The sequence below is a fragment of the Engystomops pustulosus genome, chromosome 9 (genome assembly GCF_040894005.1).
Source record: "Engystomops pustulosus chromosome 9, aEngPut4.maternal, whole genome shotgun sequence".
In the NCBI taxonomy this organism is placed as follows: domain Eukaryota; kingdom Metazoa; phylum Chordata; class Amphibia; order Anura; family Leptodactylidae; genus Engystomops; species Engystomops pustulosus.
In genome coordinates this window covers 40,237,337-40,254,305 of record NC_092419.1, presented here as the reverse complement: position 1 = coordinate 40,254,305, position 16,969 = coordinate 40,237,337, and positions in this window count along the sequence as shown.

Sequence of the window (16,969 nt, the reverse complement as noted above, 5' to 3'; positions counted from 1 at the left end):
GTACAGCAGTTTTTATGATATGCAAAAAGTAGACAAAATAGTCAACTTCTGAAGAGAAGAGTCAAGTTTTCTCCAACGCTGCTAGTGAACTAGTGAACCAAAGCTCATTCTTTTGACTCTTTTCAGTGTCTCTTCAAATCTTGACCTGAGTAGACAGGTCCTGTTGTTACCAGAATGCTGTCCCTTTTACTTGCATGGTATTTAACAGTGAGCACTGTGTAGGTAACTGCAGATCTTTTCACCATTTCACACACCCCACGGTGGGTGAGGCCATGCAATGGGGACGGAGCCACCGAGTAGTGGCCGGAACCAACATGGACAAATGGTAAAGAAGTTTAAGGACAAATTTCAATGGTGGGAGGAGGCAGAATTAATCTAGGACATCTGTGCTGCACTTTAAAACAAAGGGTTGAGAAAAGTTTATTGTGCCTGTTCTTGATGACAGGTTCCCTTATAGGAAGCTACCAGCAGAATCCTGTAATATAAACCAGCACTACTTCAGCTTATGCTTTTGACAGCTGCTTTTCAGTGCGGCTGCACATTGAAGAGATGATGGCTTATAAGCTGGAATTGCAAGAGCTGTGTGATGTCACCAGCTCTTTGGATCGGCCAGAGGAGGAAAGAGGCAGGTAGGTAGGTCTACCGAAAGTGTACATAATGAGGAGATGGAGCTCGGAAGAGCTTCTCCGACGCTCACCATATAAAATGAGAACATGCAAGAAAAAAGCAGATGCTGAATAAGGGGGTCGGATCAACATGTAAGTGGCTGATTTATGATACAGTATTTTTCTGGTAGTTTTCCTTTTGGTAGTAATTTTGATATTAGTTTTTTAGACTATTATATTGATGAGTGCCATACTTTTTTTTCTACTGCATATGTACTTCGGCTTAGCTGAGCATCACTGAGCATCAACCTCCCATTATTGCTCAGAATCTACAAACTTGCCCAAAGTGGTTTCTGAGAAGGATTTGGAATGAGAAGATAATGCTAGTGCATTTTCTATTCTATTTTCCGCTAATGTTTGCAAAATCCACCCCATGTATGTATATTATAACATGAAATTACCGCATGCTTCCATGGAGGCATGCAAAGGAGTAGAAGTCCATAGCAGCATGATGTAATTTAATTTGATCAGATACAGACATAGGGTACATTTTGCAAATGTTAGTGGGTAAAGGACCTTAGATGAGATCACCCTGGTCACATGACATGAAGTGTTGTATGGTGAGAAGAAGGCATAGAGCATATGAGGTTGAGTAAAGTGAGGGTGGGAGGGGCCACTGAACGCAGCCGAACTGGACACGCCTCCTCTGACTCACTGCTAGATCTGGCTGTATGCCAGGTAAGATAACAACGTTGATTTTATGGAGTTGTAATGGAAACAATTGTTAGTTTAAAGAAGGGTGGCATTTAAATGGGCTAAATGGAAACCTGTCACAAGCTGTATTGGTGAAAAAAGCGGTGACAGATCAGAAAATCTATATATTCTTTTTTTACAACAATTAACTTTTCCACTGTAACTTGGGTTGCTGTGCCAGGTTGCTCAGTGTCAGTTAAACTGCCTCTGCCTCTATTCTTTGCACAGTGCTGACACTCAGGTTCCCAATTGCCTCCTAAAGCCCATGCTCTAAATACACATATAAAACCTTAGATCTAGCTGTACTACAATAATAAAAAGAGCAAGGGGTGAGTGCAATTGCAGTATTCCTTGGTGAATATAGAAGGTTCTTAGCATGGGAAAAAATAATACTGTAATTCATATGAGTTAATATTACATTTTCCATTTGCAACAGTTATACAGAATAATGTTTTGCTATTGATACTAATGACTAACACACTCTCCTCTTTTCATCAGGTTCTATTCAGCACAATTGTTTAGTGGTTTCCAGTTTCTCCTTCGGCATGAAATGACCCATCAGTATGGGAAGCAGCATTAATATTATATCCTCTGATATCCATAGGCCTTGCCTGGTACTGAAGTTTAGCTCTATACACTTGAACAGGAATGTGAATACATTGCAGGAGATAAACTATTCCTAATCTCCAGTTTTTTAACTTTCTCCGACCCACACTCCACCTTGGGTGGTGGAAGAGACTACAGCAGTTTACTCTGCCCACATTTGCTATCTTTACTCTAAGTGAATATAGGCAATGGACCACCAATGCGAGTCTTAATGAATTCTCACCCAAAAAATTAAACAACCCAAACTTTCAATACCCAACAGGTTTAAATTTCAAACATTTAAAAAAAAGTGAAATAATTCCAGTTTACATGTTAAAACAGGGTCCATGAAAAAACAAAAATCCTTCCTCTGCACCTGGACCAGGGCGCCTGAGAAGCTGCAAAAATAAGGAAAAAATGTTTGCATGGAACATATGGAAAATAAAGATACGTAAGGCGCACTGCACAAGGAGCACTTGAAAAACGACAGCAAACGTTGCGGTGAAAAGACTCAAAAATCGCAAAATTTAGACCAAAAGAATAAAGATACATGTCCTCCCATGCGTGCTATTCTCTGCTCTGAATTTGTATGTCATCACTACATCTATGGTCCCCTATTGTAGGAATAAAAGGGGCCATTGAATTTACCCAGATTGCTTCTGTAAGAAGGACATTCCAAAATAGTAACATTTGCCTAGAAGTGGCAAAGCCTGACAGTATGACCATGAATAAGAAAGAGGTCCTGGGTTCAAGTCCCATCCAGGTCTACATCATCAAACAGTTTATATGTTCCCTCCATGTTTGCGTGGGTTTCCTCTGGGTCCTCCAATTATCTCCCACACTCCAAAATCATACTGGTAGTTTGATTAGATTGTGAGCCCTATTGTGGACAGGGACTGATCTAGCAAGGTCTGTGTAGCACTGCATAATCTGTGTGCACCATATAAATAAAGAATAATTATTATTAAGATCCATAGTGTAATGCAGTGTGCAGCAATATACTGGAAATGCTGAAACCTTACAGAATATACATTCTATTGCTAAGAGAACCTTCTTTTCCACTATAGCTCTTGGCCTGTCCTTAGATTTATACTGGCTTCTTCCTTAAAGATTTTAACCTTTTTAAGATTTGCATGAAAAAGAAATAATAACCTTTTCATAAACTTTGCTCAACCTTATCACTGATATTTCACTAGGAATTTAGATCTTAACTTTCTGCCTGGGATACAAAATCTTTTGATGAGATTACTGGGAACATTTTGCTTCTACGGAAATATAAGTGAATCATGATAATGCAATTAATGTAATTCTTATACACGTCTGCTGAAGATCTACCTAATGTCCTCTCCGGCAAGAAACGGCAGTAAGTATGTGATCATTTTCCAACCATTTATTACAAGATAAGGATGGGTTTTTTTCTCCAGACTTGCCATAATCTGTGCCAATTGTATTAACAACAGCAAACAAGGGTGCGATTGCTCCCGATCTCCTGTAATTAAATAAGCAGTTCTGACACATTATTTTTTTAACAAGACGAGTATTAATGTTTAGCAGGATGTTATTGTATAAAGATGGGTAAAGTGCGCCACTGACTTAATGGCAAATTTTTTTTCCCACTCAATAAATTAGTGTAAAATATCCTAGCTGTGATTAAACCAATTAGATGAAATAAATGTCTGATGTGGAAATGCTGATAAAGATGCTCATTAAGACAAAATGTGCATAACTATGTCTGCTTCTTATGTTGTTATATAACTTGCTGTCCTTTGTATTTATAGCTAGATGTTACTTTCTTGACACGAGGCTGATGGCCAGGGACAGCTGCAAGATCGGCGAAAGTTCATTTATTAAATTATTGCCTACTTGACCATGTAAGCAAAGCGTGTCTCATTCATTCTATGAAACAATTTATCATTTTCAGGTTTTTTTTTTTTGGTTTGGTAAGACCTTGTATCTACATGCCTTTTATGTAGTGTTGGATGCTTATAGAGCAGAGGTTTCCAAGCTTTTCTAGTACAGTCCATGGAGATGACGTCTTACCAGCAATCAGATAATGAGGCTCATTTACTAAGGGCTCCGCAGGTGCAACTTTCGTCGGGGTTCCCGACTTTTTCCGTTTTGCACCAAATTCCGCCCGGATTTAATCGGATTTCGGCGCAATCGTGCCAGCTTTCACGCAACAGAAATGGGGGGTCCATTGAAAAACCCAACGGATACGGAAAAAATGCGGAATTTAAAAAACCAATTGTGTTGCAAAATCAAGCACTTACATGCACTGGGGAGAAGATGGTGAACTACGGCAGACCTCAGCGCAGAAGCGACACCTGCAGGAAGTTGGACGCACAAGCTTAGTGAATCCTTGTCGGAGAACGCGCCGCTGGATCGCAACAGGACCGGGTAAGTAAATGAGCCCCAATATCTTTTAGGGTCATATTACCTCTGTAGAATTAGAAAACAAAAATAACCATACAATGTAAACCTTTCCCCCAGATATACCAGCAGGTAATGCACATAAAACCCCACAACAACATCAGATAGGACAGCATAAAACATCTACACAGGCATCAGTAGTAAATACTGTAATAATATAGGCTTTTATTGGATGTTTTACCTCATAAACTTTGTGTTTTAAGAGGAATCTGCTTTGTGCTGGATTGTCTACTACATTTTTCTACGGTCTTCGAAGATGCTGATCTGATATCCTGATTCTTGACATATGGCATCCTCATCTTGCTGGGAAGTTCCCATGATGGTGCATTGAAGCTTGAGTTTGGTTTCTTTTTTACTTCCTTTCCAGGGACGGATTAAGAATGGCATGAGCTCTGGGCTTTATGGCTCCCTTTAAGTTTGGAATTCACTTCCTACATATGGTACTAGAATCAAGATTTTGGGGAATGGAGGATGAGTCTCTTCTGTTTGCTTTCCACGACCTTTCGAGAACCCTTAAATGTCCTGAAATGGGTACTGTGTAAATATGCATTGAGAGCAGGAACAGATGTATGAGGATAAGGTCCTTCTAAGTATAAAATTTGGTGGGTGGTTTGGGTTGCCATGGGTCCCCTATAAGGCTTGGGCCCTGGGCTACCACCCAAACCACCCACCAAATTTTATACCTAGACAGACCTTCACCCATGATATCCTCATACATCTTTTCCTGCTATCAATACATACTTACGACACAAGACCCATTTCAGGACATTTAATGTTCTCCAAAGATTTTGGAAATGCAATTTGAAAGCAAACAGAAAATACACATTCTCCATTCCCCAAGAATCTTGATTCTAGTACAATATGTAGGAAGTGCATTCCAGGGGCTTATAGGGGCTATAATATCATATATCCCAGGGCCCATGGCAGTCCAAATCCATCCTTGGAAAAAAAGAAACAAAACTGAAGCTTATATAAATGAAGCAATACTATATAAAATATGCCTTAGCTGTCACAATACCACATTACATCACAATTAAACACATTTGAGTGATACTAAGTTCTCATGAATTTGAGGTACATAATTTATCAATATCAGCCACATGAGTATCATCATTAGATGTCTCAATTGGTATTGACTACAGTATTGTTACCTCATAGTATGGCTTCCAATCATAGTAACTCGTCTAAATGTGCCGATTGGTTGATAAACTTTGATTGAGCATTATTAAAAATTGATGACACTGATGACACCACCAATCCCATAGAGGTTGGTGCTAGTTATCATTCTGCATTGAATTATAACCCTCTTACAGATAGCATCCCTAGCTCCCTAATACTAAGGTTGGCACAACCTTAGATTCAAGTAATCCTGTGGCGGTCCCTGTGACAGAGCAGGGAGTCCTGTGCCACAGGGACCACCGAGGGAGATAAAGATGCTAGCCGCAACCCGGGAGCGGAGTCTAAGTAGACTCCTGGTCTTCGCCAGAGCCTGCCGCAAAGCGGGATGGTCTTGCTGCGGCGGGGAGCCAACAGGTCGCTTCTCGGGTGCGACTAGGCCTGCGGTGGCAGCCAAGGTAGGGACACAGGGCAGGCAGGACCACGGGAAGGCTGGACCACGGGAAGGCTGGACCACGGGAAAACAGTACCACGGGAAGGCAGGACCACGGGAAGGCAGGACCACGGGAAGGCAGGATTACGGGATAGCAGGACCACAGGATGGCAGGACCTCGGATGGACGGCTGGCAGGACCTCGGATGGACGGCTGGCAGGACTTCGGATGGACAGCTGGCAGGACCTTGGATGAACGGCAGGACCTTGGATGGACGGCTGGCAGGACCTCGGATGGACGGCTGGCAGGACCTCGGAAGACCACTAGGTACAGGACCGCCACAGGAGTACAGGACCGCCACAGGATTACTTGACCGCCATAGGATTACAGGAACACGGGAACACCAAACGAACACGGGAACACCAGAGGAACACGGGAACACGGAGCCGTCTGGAAATGCTCAGGAGGCTTTCTCTTCAGAACAATGACCCGAAGATCCGGCAGGGGATGCTGGGAGCCACCAGGCTATATAGCAGAGCCGGGATGCCAGCGGCAATAAGGAGGGTGCTGGCTCTTTAAATCTTGAAGAGACAAGCGTGCGCTCCCTAGTATCGGGAGTGCGCGGCCAGACGTGACAGGCGTGCGGCCTGGCTAAAGACCACAGCCTGGAGCCCGGAGTGGTAAATACCGGACTGAGGGAGACCATGCATATCGGAGCACGGGTGCACCCGTGATCCGATACATGGATTGCGGGATCACCCGTGACAATGGGACCTAGTAGGAAATGTTATTAGACCTTTATCTTGGACACAAACAAAAGCTGTTTCTTTAGAGGCTAAGGAACTAGCAGTGTCTAACTTAGACCCTTGTCTTCGGAGAATAAGACCAGTGATGTGAGATGATGGTAGGAGGAGAGCTTGCCCTATCATGAAGGACAGTGTGAGGAACCTATTTGATACAACTGCTGCATTTATATGTCCATATGTTGAGACACTTTTATAGCACCATGAGCATCATTTTATTAAAGACACACATGAAGATCTTATTGTAAAGCCAAGTCCAGCGGTGGATTGAAAAAAGTTATTAAAAGTACAGAAATACAGTCATGAGGTCTGGTTCTATGAGTAAGGGTGCATTCATGTGGCCATCTGTGGTGATGTATATGCGCCCGCAAATTTGCGGCTGCATATACATCCCGATAGATGGCAATGGAGGCCCGGCGGTGGTACACGTGGTTCTTTGTGTCTTCAGCTATGCGCCTCTTTTATCTATGGAGGGGGGAGGGGTCACCTCCTCCTCTCCAGCGCACAGCGGTATGCCTGCATGGCGGGTATACCGCTGTGTGAATGTACCCTGAGTATGAGTATGAGCCCCTGGTTTCTTAGGCTTGATTTTGATGGTAGATTCACTTCAAGATGTTTTTTTGAGGCTGGCAACCAATATGTCTCTTCCTACTGTCACTACAAAAATGTTGAGCATAGCAAAACATGAAACAAATTTTGACTTTTCTGATAACAACAGCTATTGCTCAGACTCCTGGTTTTATTATATATAAGCATTTTTATGTTTCGCTGATCTTCTGAAAAGAACTGAGCGCCGTGCTTGTCCTCTCTATTTTTATTTAAATCAAATCCAATAATTAGCAATCACTAAAAATATACTTTATTAACAGTGACTGCTATGCCAGAGGATATTTAACCAATACACCCTTGAAATTACTAAGGAGATTACTATAATTATGAATAATGTTAACAATAATAATATGTCATTCATAGCCCTGATGAAGCAAGACGAAATACATGTCGGGTAGGGTCCACCCTTGGCCTGTATACCTGTAGATGTGTCCCCTGTCCTCTGTTATCTGGGTAATGTACAATACTCAGGTTAATGTGATCTTTTTATTATGTATATTTAGTTATTTGACCATTGGTGGACTTTTTCGATGTATGTTGTCTTTTTAAATGGATTTTTTAAAATGTATCCCTAGACTGTAAGCTCTTGTGAGCAGGGCCCTCACTCCAATTGTTCCATATGACTGTACTCTGTAATATAATATTATATTTGTATATGTCCCCTCCGGAATTTGATGGCCCTGTATAAATAAAGATTAATATTATCTAATAAAGTGTTGTTTTATGCTTTCTACATTTTGTTTTTTTGTTTCCATTTTTGTGGCAATAATAATATGTGTAATATATCAATATTTTTATTTTACATTAAATGATTAATTACTAAGGATATACTTATGACTATTATGTTTAATCCCTTTTAGCAAAATTTAAAACCAAATAACAATGAACATTACTCGAGGGTCCTCTTGGGGGAGCTATATGACTTTGTATGAAAGGTAAAGTGCTGTGTTATGTGGTTTATACTCGCTATAGATTCACACAATGAAGGAAATAATGTTTTTTTTCCTTCTACAGGTCTAGTATTAATTGTCCTATTGGACCGTGTCCCTTTTTATGACATTTTTAGAAAAAATATCTAAGGCATTTGACTATAAAATTGACTTTAAGAAGAGACATGCAATACTTGAAAATGAAATGCAGAACTGGACAGCGGCGTCTTGAAAGTTATAGCAATAGTGTTCAAGTCCAGATTTTACAAATACAATGAGAACCACCCTGACATCTGATATAAATGTACAAGGGAATTGTATAAATAGTGATAGGGTCCTATAGGTTGATTCATCATTGTCTTTTTTGTTTATGTTTGGCGTTGTTTTGATGCAGTTGTGCTACAAATGCTGTTTTGTGACTTTCCATTGTGCCATATCAACATAGGACAGTGCAAAGTCACTTTAAAATGCACCAAATTCATAATTTGTGTTTTTTTTACGAAATTAAACTGAATTCATGATTTGTGATTTGGTTAAAAAAAATTTTATATGCAAGTTTTGGCGCAAAATGACCCCAAGCGCTCCCTGGCGTAGAAATAGGAGAAAAAAACACTATTAAATTTGTGAAGACATCAAGGGACATGTGCACCAAAAAAAAGAACATTTTGCATGAATTCAGATAAAACAAAAGTGGAATTGAACAGAGACAACCAAGTTAAAGTTACATTGTAATGATAATTTCCCCCACTGGATTTCAGAAGTGCACTATTAAAAGAGTAAAGTAAATTTTAGGGCTGGCTGAGCCTATTGAGAGTCCTCCAATTCATTTTCAGCTATTGGAAATATTTATCCACAGAGCATTATATGTGTCTATCTTTTAGAGTTACTGTTTGTGATTATTGTAGGTTTAGTTCACATTAGCAGCTTCAGCTGACTATAACTGGAATGGCCTTTGCATTTTTGAATGAATTATGGAAAATCCGGGTAGAAACCATTATTCATGATTCTGGAATCATTGTAGGAGTAGTACTGCATACTGCTTTGTTTTGTTATAAAAAAAAAAAAGCAAGAGCTTAGCTTAAAACGAACCTGTCATCATGTTTTATTAACTTATTAACCTGATGACAGTTGAACTTTTCCCAATGCTCGAGTGCTCGTATCGAATAACGGACCCCATTGAAGTCAATGGGAGACTCGAGCATTTCAAGGGGACCAAAGCTCTGCAATAAAATTTGTCATTTTATTGAGAAATAAGGAAGTCAGTCCTGCTTGTTCGTTTTTTTAATTCAATGGAATATTTGTGGAAATTCAAAAAGGAGAATGACCCGTGTTAAACATCTGCAATGTGTTCTTCACATATTGTTCTTCACATACTATTGTGAAGAACACCGTTCTGCACGCGTGTCTTCGGATAAGTTAGCAGATGTACAGAAACATCTGCAATGTGTTCTTCACTGTGTTCTTCACTTAAATGATGCTGTTTTCACTGTGTTCTTCGCTGTTCTTCACTGTGTTTCGTTAAGTGAAAGCTCGTTATCGAGTAGGCGAAATACTCCAGGGATCCAGGAATCAACGCCTGGGGCTCCACACCAGGGACCCAGTAGATGACCCTACACTTGGGTTTATCAGACTATTTACTACACCCTAAGGGATGCTCCTCTACATTGGAGACCCCATGTTTTACTGATTCCACCGCAATCCCGCTGAAGAACCTACAGCAGGAAGAAACGCGTCAGGGAAGGGGAATGCAGGGTGTTTTTTTCTAAACTAGGGCAAGCTATTGGGGCTGCACTTGTCAGGGCGGGAGCTAATCACACCTGGGGACAGGGATAGTTGTAGCCTTGTTACAGTTTGTAACGTTTTTGGTTCCAGGTATGTCCTTACCATCGTAATGCTCCCGTCAATACACGTACTTTGGAAACAGCACAGCTGACCACTGGATACAACTACAGACCATTACCAGTTGTGGTAAGAACCATCTTTTATTTCCTCTTTGCAAGGTATTTATTGGATGGTATGGTGCATGGCACCGTGATTTACAGGTACGTGGTATCCCCATTGTTTGATCCACAACCGTTGGGGGTTGTGGTGATCAGTATAGTCTCCTAGGTCGGCGTCTATAGTACGGATTGCTGTTGTTGTTTTTAGAATTCACAACCTGTGACCTTTGTATATTTTAAGGTATATCTAATAAAAATATAAGTTTTAGTTCACAGCCATGCTGATAAATTTTGAATATTGAGTGAACCAGAGGCAAAAACGTCCTTGATTTTGGGCCATAATAATACATGCTTTGTGTTTTGTTGAATTGGACGATATTGAACATAGTGTCCTCTCTTGAGGTAGAATGTTATAGAGCAGCAACAGCTCAGCAGATAGCACTTGGTATCATATCTGCAGAGAGCATTTTATAAAGCCAGAGGATCTGAACAGATTGTACAGTATATAGTGTCATAGCGGCACATTTACTAAGGGCTTTGCCCTATACTTTTATCAGACTTTGCACGTTCCTCATGGCTAAAATGGCCTGCACAGGTATTTAAGAAGTGTGTGCACCGCTATTGTGTCACACGTGACCCTTTTGTGGCGCAGCTGCATTGGCTTCCATGCAACACAAATTAGGCGGAGTGCCGTTGGTCGGTCCAACTGATTCGGACCGAGTGCTGTACTTAACATGCAAATTATGTCGCACGGCCTATGATAAAGGTGCACCACAAAAAAGTTGGTGAACTCTGTCAGGCCAGTGAAGGAAAGCACCAAATTCATGATTTCTGGCGCACAATCTTAATGAATTGGTCGCACCCAGCAATATACACGGGCAGAGCACTTTTAGTGCAGTATCCCCAATAGGAGCACATTTACTTACCTGTCCCTGCACGATCCCCGAGGTGCGATCCCTGACGAGGACGCACAGATGCTGTGATTCACTTACAGCGTGCACCCAATAGCCTGCATGTGTCGCTTCCACGCTAAGTTCCGCCGGAGTTCACCTTCTTCTTCCCGGTGCATGTAAGTTCATTATATGCGACACAATTTTAAAGTTAAATGCTGCGGTTTGTCTGAATCTGTCGGATCGTCCGCTCCCCGGCCCACTCCCCGATTTGTGTCGTGTGAAATGTGGGCCTGTTAAATGCGGAGCAAAACGGAAATCGTCGGGAAGCCCGATGGAAATGCGGTCTGCGGACCCTTAGTAAATGTGCCCCATAGTGTCAAATTTGATGTAACATCTTATAAAATCTTAATTTGATGTAAGATCTTATAAAAAAGCTAGAGAGGGAGAGGAGATTAAACCTAATTATCTTCAGGTGGCATATTGTCTGCAGGCAAGTTATAAAGCAGAAGGGCAAAGTTGATTGGTAAAGCATTTTTGAAAAAAATAATTTATCCCTTACTTATCCATTCATATATCTGCTCATTTCACTAAGGAGGTGGTCCTATTAGTAATGGGTGGTCTCCCTCTATGATTACGCATAGATACATTGGGGCAGATTTACTTACCTGGTCCATTCGCGATCCAGCGGCGCATTCTCTGTGCTGGATTCGGGTCCAACCGTGATTCACTAAGGTAGTTCCTCCGACGTCCACCAGGTGGCGCTGAAGTTCCCCGGAATGCACTTATCGTCACCAAGCCGGACCGAGTGAAGGTAAGCGCGAGTGCCGCGACACTTTTTTTAAAAAAATGCAACGGTTTTTCCGAATCCGTTGCGTGCTTGCCAGCGCCGATGCGCCACAATCCGATCGCGTGCGCCAAAATCCCGGGGCAATTCAGGGGAAATCGGCGCAAATCGGCAATATTCGGGTAACACATCGGGAAAACGCAAATCGGGCCCTTAGTAAATGACCCCCATTGAGGCAGATTTATCAAGCTGTCTGAAAGTCAGAATATTTCTAGTTGCCCATGGCAACCAATCACAGTTCCCCTTTAAAATATTCATTAGCACTGGTAAAATGAAATCTGAGCTTTGATTGGTTACCATGGGCAACTAGAAATACTCTGTCTTTCAGATACCTTGATAAATCTGCCCCATCCGCTAGAATTGTCAACATAGAAAACAAAGATATTAATAAATAAATGACAACTTACACTACATTGTAATCCACAAACCTATAAATTGATCTGCCAGGCACTTCTGGGTGTAGCAATTGCAGATCACACTAGATTTTTCATGTGCTGAGATTCTTACTTCAAAGTCAATAGAATAACTGTCTGGATAGGCAGCTAAGATGTCAGAAGTCAGAAGTCTAAGAATTTGGTGCCAGGAGACTGGGGTAACAATTTGATGACAAGTAAAAGGGGTATTCCCGTTTCAGCACATAAATATTATTGTTTATATGATAAAAAGTTTTATGATTTTTCAGTATGCTTTCGGTATCAAATCCTCACAATTTTCTAGATCTCTGCTTGCTGTCCTTCTATGGAAAGCTTCTATACAATGTACAAATACCCGAACTGGCAGCACAAGGATCTCTCCAAAGATCTTTTTATACCTAGGCTTGTGACCAGGACAAGGGGGCATCCTCTACAACTAGAGGAGAGGCCATTCTACCATCACCATAGACAGGGGCATCCTCTACACCTAGAGGAGAGGAGGTTCTACCATCACCATAGACAGGGGCATCCTCTACAACTAGAGGAGAGGCGATTCTACCATCACCATAGACAGGGGCATCCTCTACACCTAGAGGAGAGGAGGTTCTACCATCACCATAGACAGGGGGCATCCTCTACACCTAGAGGAGAGGAGGTTCTACCATCAACATAGACAGGGGGCATCCTCTACACCTAGAGGAGAGGCAGTTCTACCATCACCATAGACAGGGGGCATCCTCTACACCTAGAGGAGAGGCGATTCTACCGTCAACATAGACAGGGGGCATCCTCTACACCTAGAGGAGAGGCCATTCTACCATCACCATAGACAGGGGATATCCTCTACACCTAGAGGAGAGGAGGTTCTACCATCAACATAGACAGGGGGCATCCTCTACACCTAGAGGAGAGGCAGTTCTACCATCACCATAGACAGGGGGCATCCTCTACACCTAGAGGAGAGGCGATTCTACCGTCAACATAGACAGGGGGCATCCTCTACACCTAGAGGAGAGGCGATTCTACCATCAACATAGACAGGGGATATCCTCTACACCTAGAGGAGAGGCGGATCTACCATCACCATAGACAGGGGATATCCTCTACACCTAGAGGAGAGGAGGTTCTACCATCACCATAGACAAGGGGGCATCCTCTACGCCTAGAGGAGAGGCGATTCTACCATCAACATAGACAAAGGTTCTTTACTGTACAAGCAGTGAGACTATGGAACTCTCTGCCGCAGGAGGTTGTTATGGTGGACTCTATGTACATGTTCAAGAGAGGCCTGGATGACTTTCTAGGACAAAATATTTATTTAATTCTTAAAGTTTGGACTTGATGGACTTGCGCCTTTTTCCGGCCTTATATACTATGATACTATGATAGGTTAAATTTTAGTGGACAAAAATCTGACCAGAGGTCTGAGGAAATGATACAGAAAGAATATTAGAAAATTCTATAACTTTTCATCATATAAACAACAACCTTTATTTGTTGAAATGCGACAACCCCTTTAATCAGAAGAGAGATACATTGGGGGAGACTTTACTATCACTATCTCCATCAGAAAACTGCAAATGTGCCCTTCTTGCCATTTCAGAGAGTTTTCTGGCTCCCACACAAGACAAGACATACGAAAGCCGCATACAGTTTGCAAAATAACACAGACTACGAAAAATAAGATTCTCTGGTCTGATGAGATGAAGATTGAACTGTTTGGTGTTAGTTTTAAGTGGTGTGGAGAAAACCAGGCACTGCCAAATACAATCCCAACAGTGACACATGGCGGTGGTAGGATCATGCGATGGGGTGTTTTTCAGCTGCAGAAGACATGACTGTACTAGCTCAAAAGGTTCTTCTACTCAATACTGAGCAAAGGGTCTCAGTACTTATGACCATGTGATATTTCAGTTTTTCTTGGTTTAATAAATTACCAAAAATATCTGCATTTCTGTTTTTTCTGTCAAGAAAGGGTGCAGAGTGTATATTAATGTCTGAATACATTCTGTAACCACTATATGTCCTTACAAGACCATGTTACGCAGGCAGTTCATGAGCTATGTGGCCTAACCATTGTGCTCAGCCATCATGTGTCCGTCTTCCTGAATTCGAACCATTAGTCTGCTTGATAAATTCACGCCATGCAACAGAAAGGTTGGGGGATATTTATAAGGGCCTCTGCGCACCCCCAGTGGCGCAGAGGCCCTGAAATAATCACAAATGCTAGCTTATTGATAGCTTTTGCGATTATTTTCCCAAATCTGCCACCTTCACGGCAGTGGGCCGTGAAGTGGCGTGAAGGGGGAGCGCAGCCGGCCGAGCGGAGGGCGCGGCCGGCGACTTTTCATGCAAGGGCCTGGCGTAGGATAAACGCTGCGCTGCTGCGGGGCTATCACGAGCGCACGAGCGCCAGCGTATGATAAATATCCCCCTGTTATGTATTTTCCAATGGATGATTTGTCATCAGAGTGTGATGAATCATTCTAAATACACTCCTTGTTCTTTATTTTAATTGTCACAGGGAGGGAACTAAAGGTATTGTTTAGAAATATTTTTAGGATGATTTTGCATTTTTTTCTAGATGTTTAGAAGTTGTTCACACAATAGGGCATCGACCCCCAAACTAGCTAATATTGTTAAGTAAAGTATCTGATCTTTCGACATACAAAAAACATCCAGGATGCCCATTAATCATGTAAGGAAAGTGCCTTTCTGAACGGCAGCCAAAAAGAGACAACTCTAGATTTTCCACTGCCTGTTTACAGTTGGTTAAGATGATCAAACAAGCAAGATACAAGACAATACAGAGTGATCACAATATTGCTCCCGTAGTTTCTCCTTTTTACAATGTGTGTAGCAGTGATCATTAAATCCCAGGTTGACATTCTGGTTAAATTCATCTCAGCCAAAAAAACCTTGTGACAAATTTTCAATTATTAAGAGTTTCTGGTTTGTCACAAAAATCATATCAATTATTTAGATTAGAAAATGTCTACAACAAAATTGTTGTCTTGATAACAATAACATTTTATAGAATAATATTTATTCTAAGCAGACACATTGGGGGTCATTTACTAAGGGCCCGATTCGCGTTTTCCCGATGTCTTACCCGAATATTACCGATTTCCCCTGAATTGCCCCGGGATTTTGGCGCACGCTATCGGATTGTGGCGCATCGGTGCCGGCATATACGCCAGTGAACTTGAGCGCGTTCCGATGCTTTTCAGTGCAGCAGCGCCATCTGGTGGACGTTGGAGGAACTGCCTTAATAAATCCCGGCTGGACCCGAATCCAGCGCAGAGAACGCACCGCTGGATCGCGAATGGACCGGGTATACCTCCTTCCCCTGATATTAAGATTGTATCTTCTCCTGTAGCCTGTAGATTAACTCTCCTCACTCTGTTGTTTGCCTGCAGGTAGTGTGAGATTTTGTGTCTGTGTGTGAGCTTGTCTTGGAATGAAGGGGGGGGGGGGGGTTAAGCAGGCCGAAAACACTGCATATTAAGACAGGAGAAATATTATTCATGAGAAGATTCTGTCCTGTTTGACCCTGAAGTCAGAAGCCTAATGGTTATATCCCCGGACAACCTAAATTGCCTAGACCAGGACTGATAGAGACAGGTTAGAACTATATCTGTGAAATGCTGTATTTTTGTTAATAACAATAAATTAGAGAATGTGTTATTTTGTCATCCTGAGTATATTTGTCTTCATGGGAATCATTTTAATGCAATATTTATCTCAAAGATTAAGCCATGCATGTCTAAGTACAAACTACTGCAAAACTGCAAATGACTCATAAAATCAGTTAGGGGATCAAGGTATAAGCTCAGAAACAGGGTACAGGCTTTGAAACAGGGTTCAGGTTCGAGATTCCGCATCAGGTTGGGGTTTAGGGGTTTCCAGTTCAGGCAGGATACAAGGTTTGGGGTTCCAGGTCGGGTTGGTGTTCAGGCAGGATACAGGGTCCAGGGTTCTTGGTCAGGCAGGATACAAGACTCCAGGTCAGACAGAATATAGGATCCCAGGTCAGGGTTGCAGACCAGCTTGGGGCTCGAGGGTTCCATGTCAGGCAGGAGGCAGAGCACAGGATCATGAAGGAAATAGGTTTCTAGGTCAGATAAGATCTTTATTTATTCCCAAGGGGAAATGATTGCACCACAGCTCAACACACATACCAAATAAAAAAATTATAAAACAACATACAAATAAATACATTTCAATGTTATACAAAGACAAAGTATTGCCATAGAACACAAATACATTATCTACAGTCCATAATCCCATTATAAAGGCTGATGGCACGTGGCAAAAATGACCTCCTGCAGTGTTTACTACATACTTTTAAGTGAAACCTCTTACTTCAGGTGCTCTGTAGGGCAACAACAGACTCACAAAGTGGGTTCTAAGGATTACCAACTATACCGACAAACTTCACCAACGTATATTATCTGATATCTCGTTACAATTTTGGAGCCTAGTAGATAATACACTCTCTGATTTCCTGATAACCTTATAACCTTTCCTGATAACCCTGCCTCTATCTCCTTCTATCAAGCTGGAGCATAGTAAACTATGCAATACAGCAACTTGCAACCGCTGTATCTTAAAAA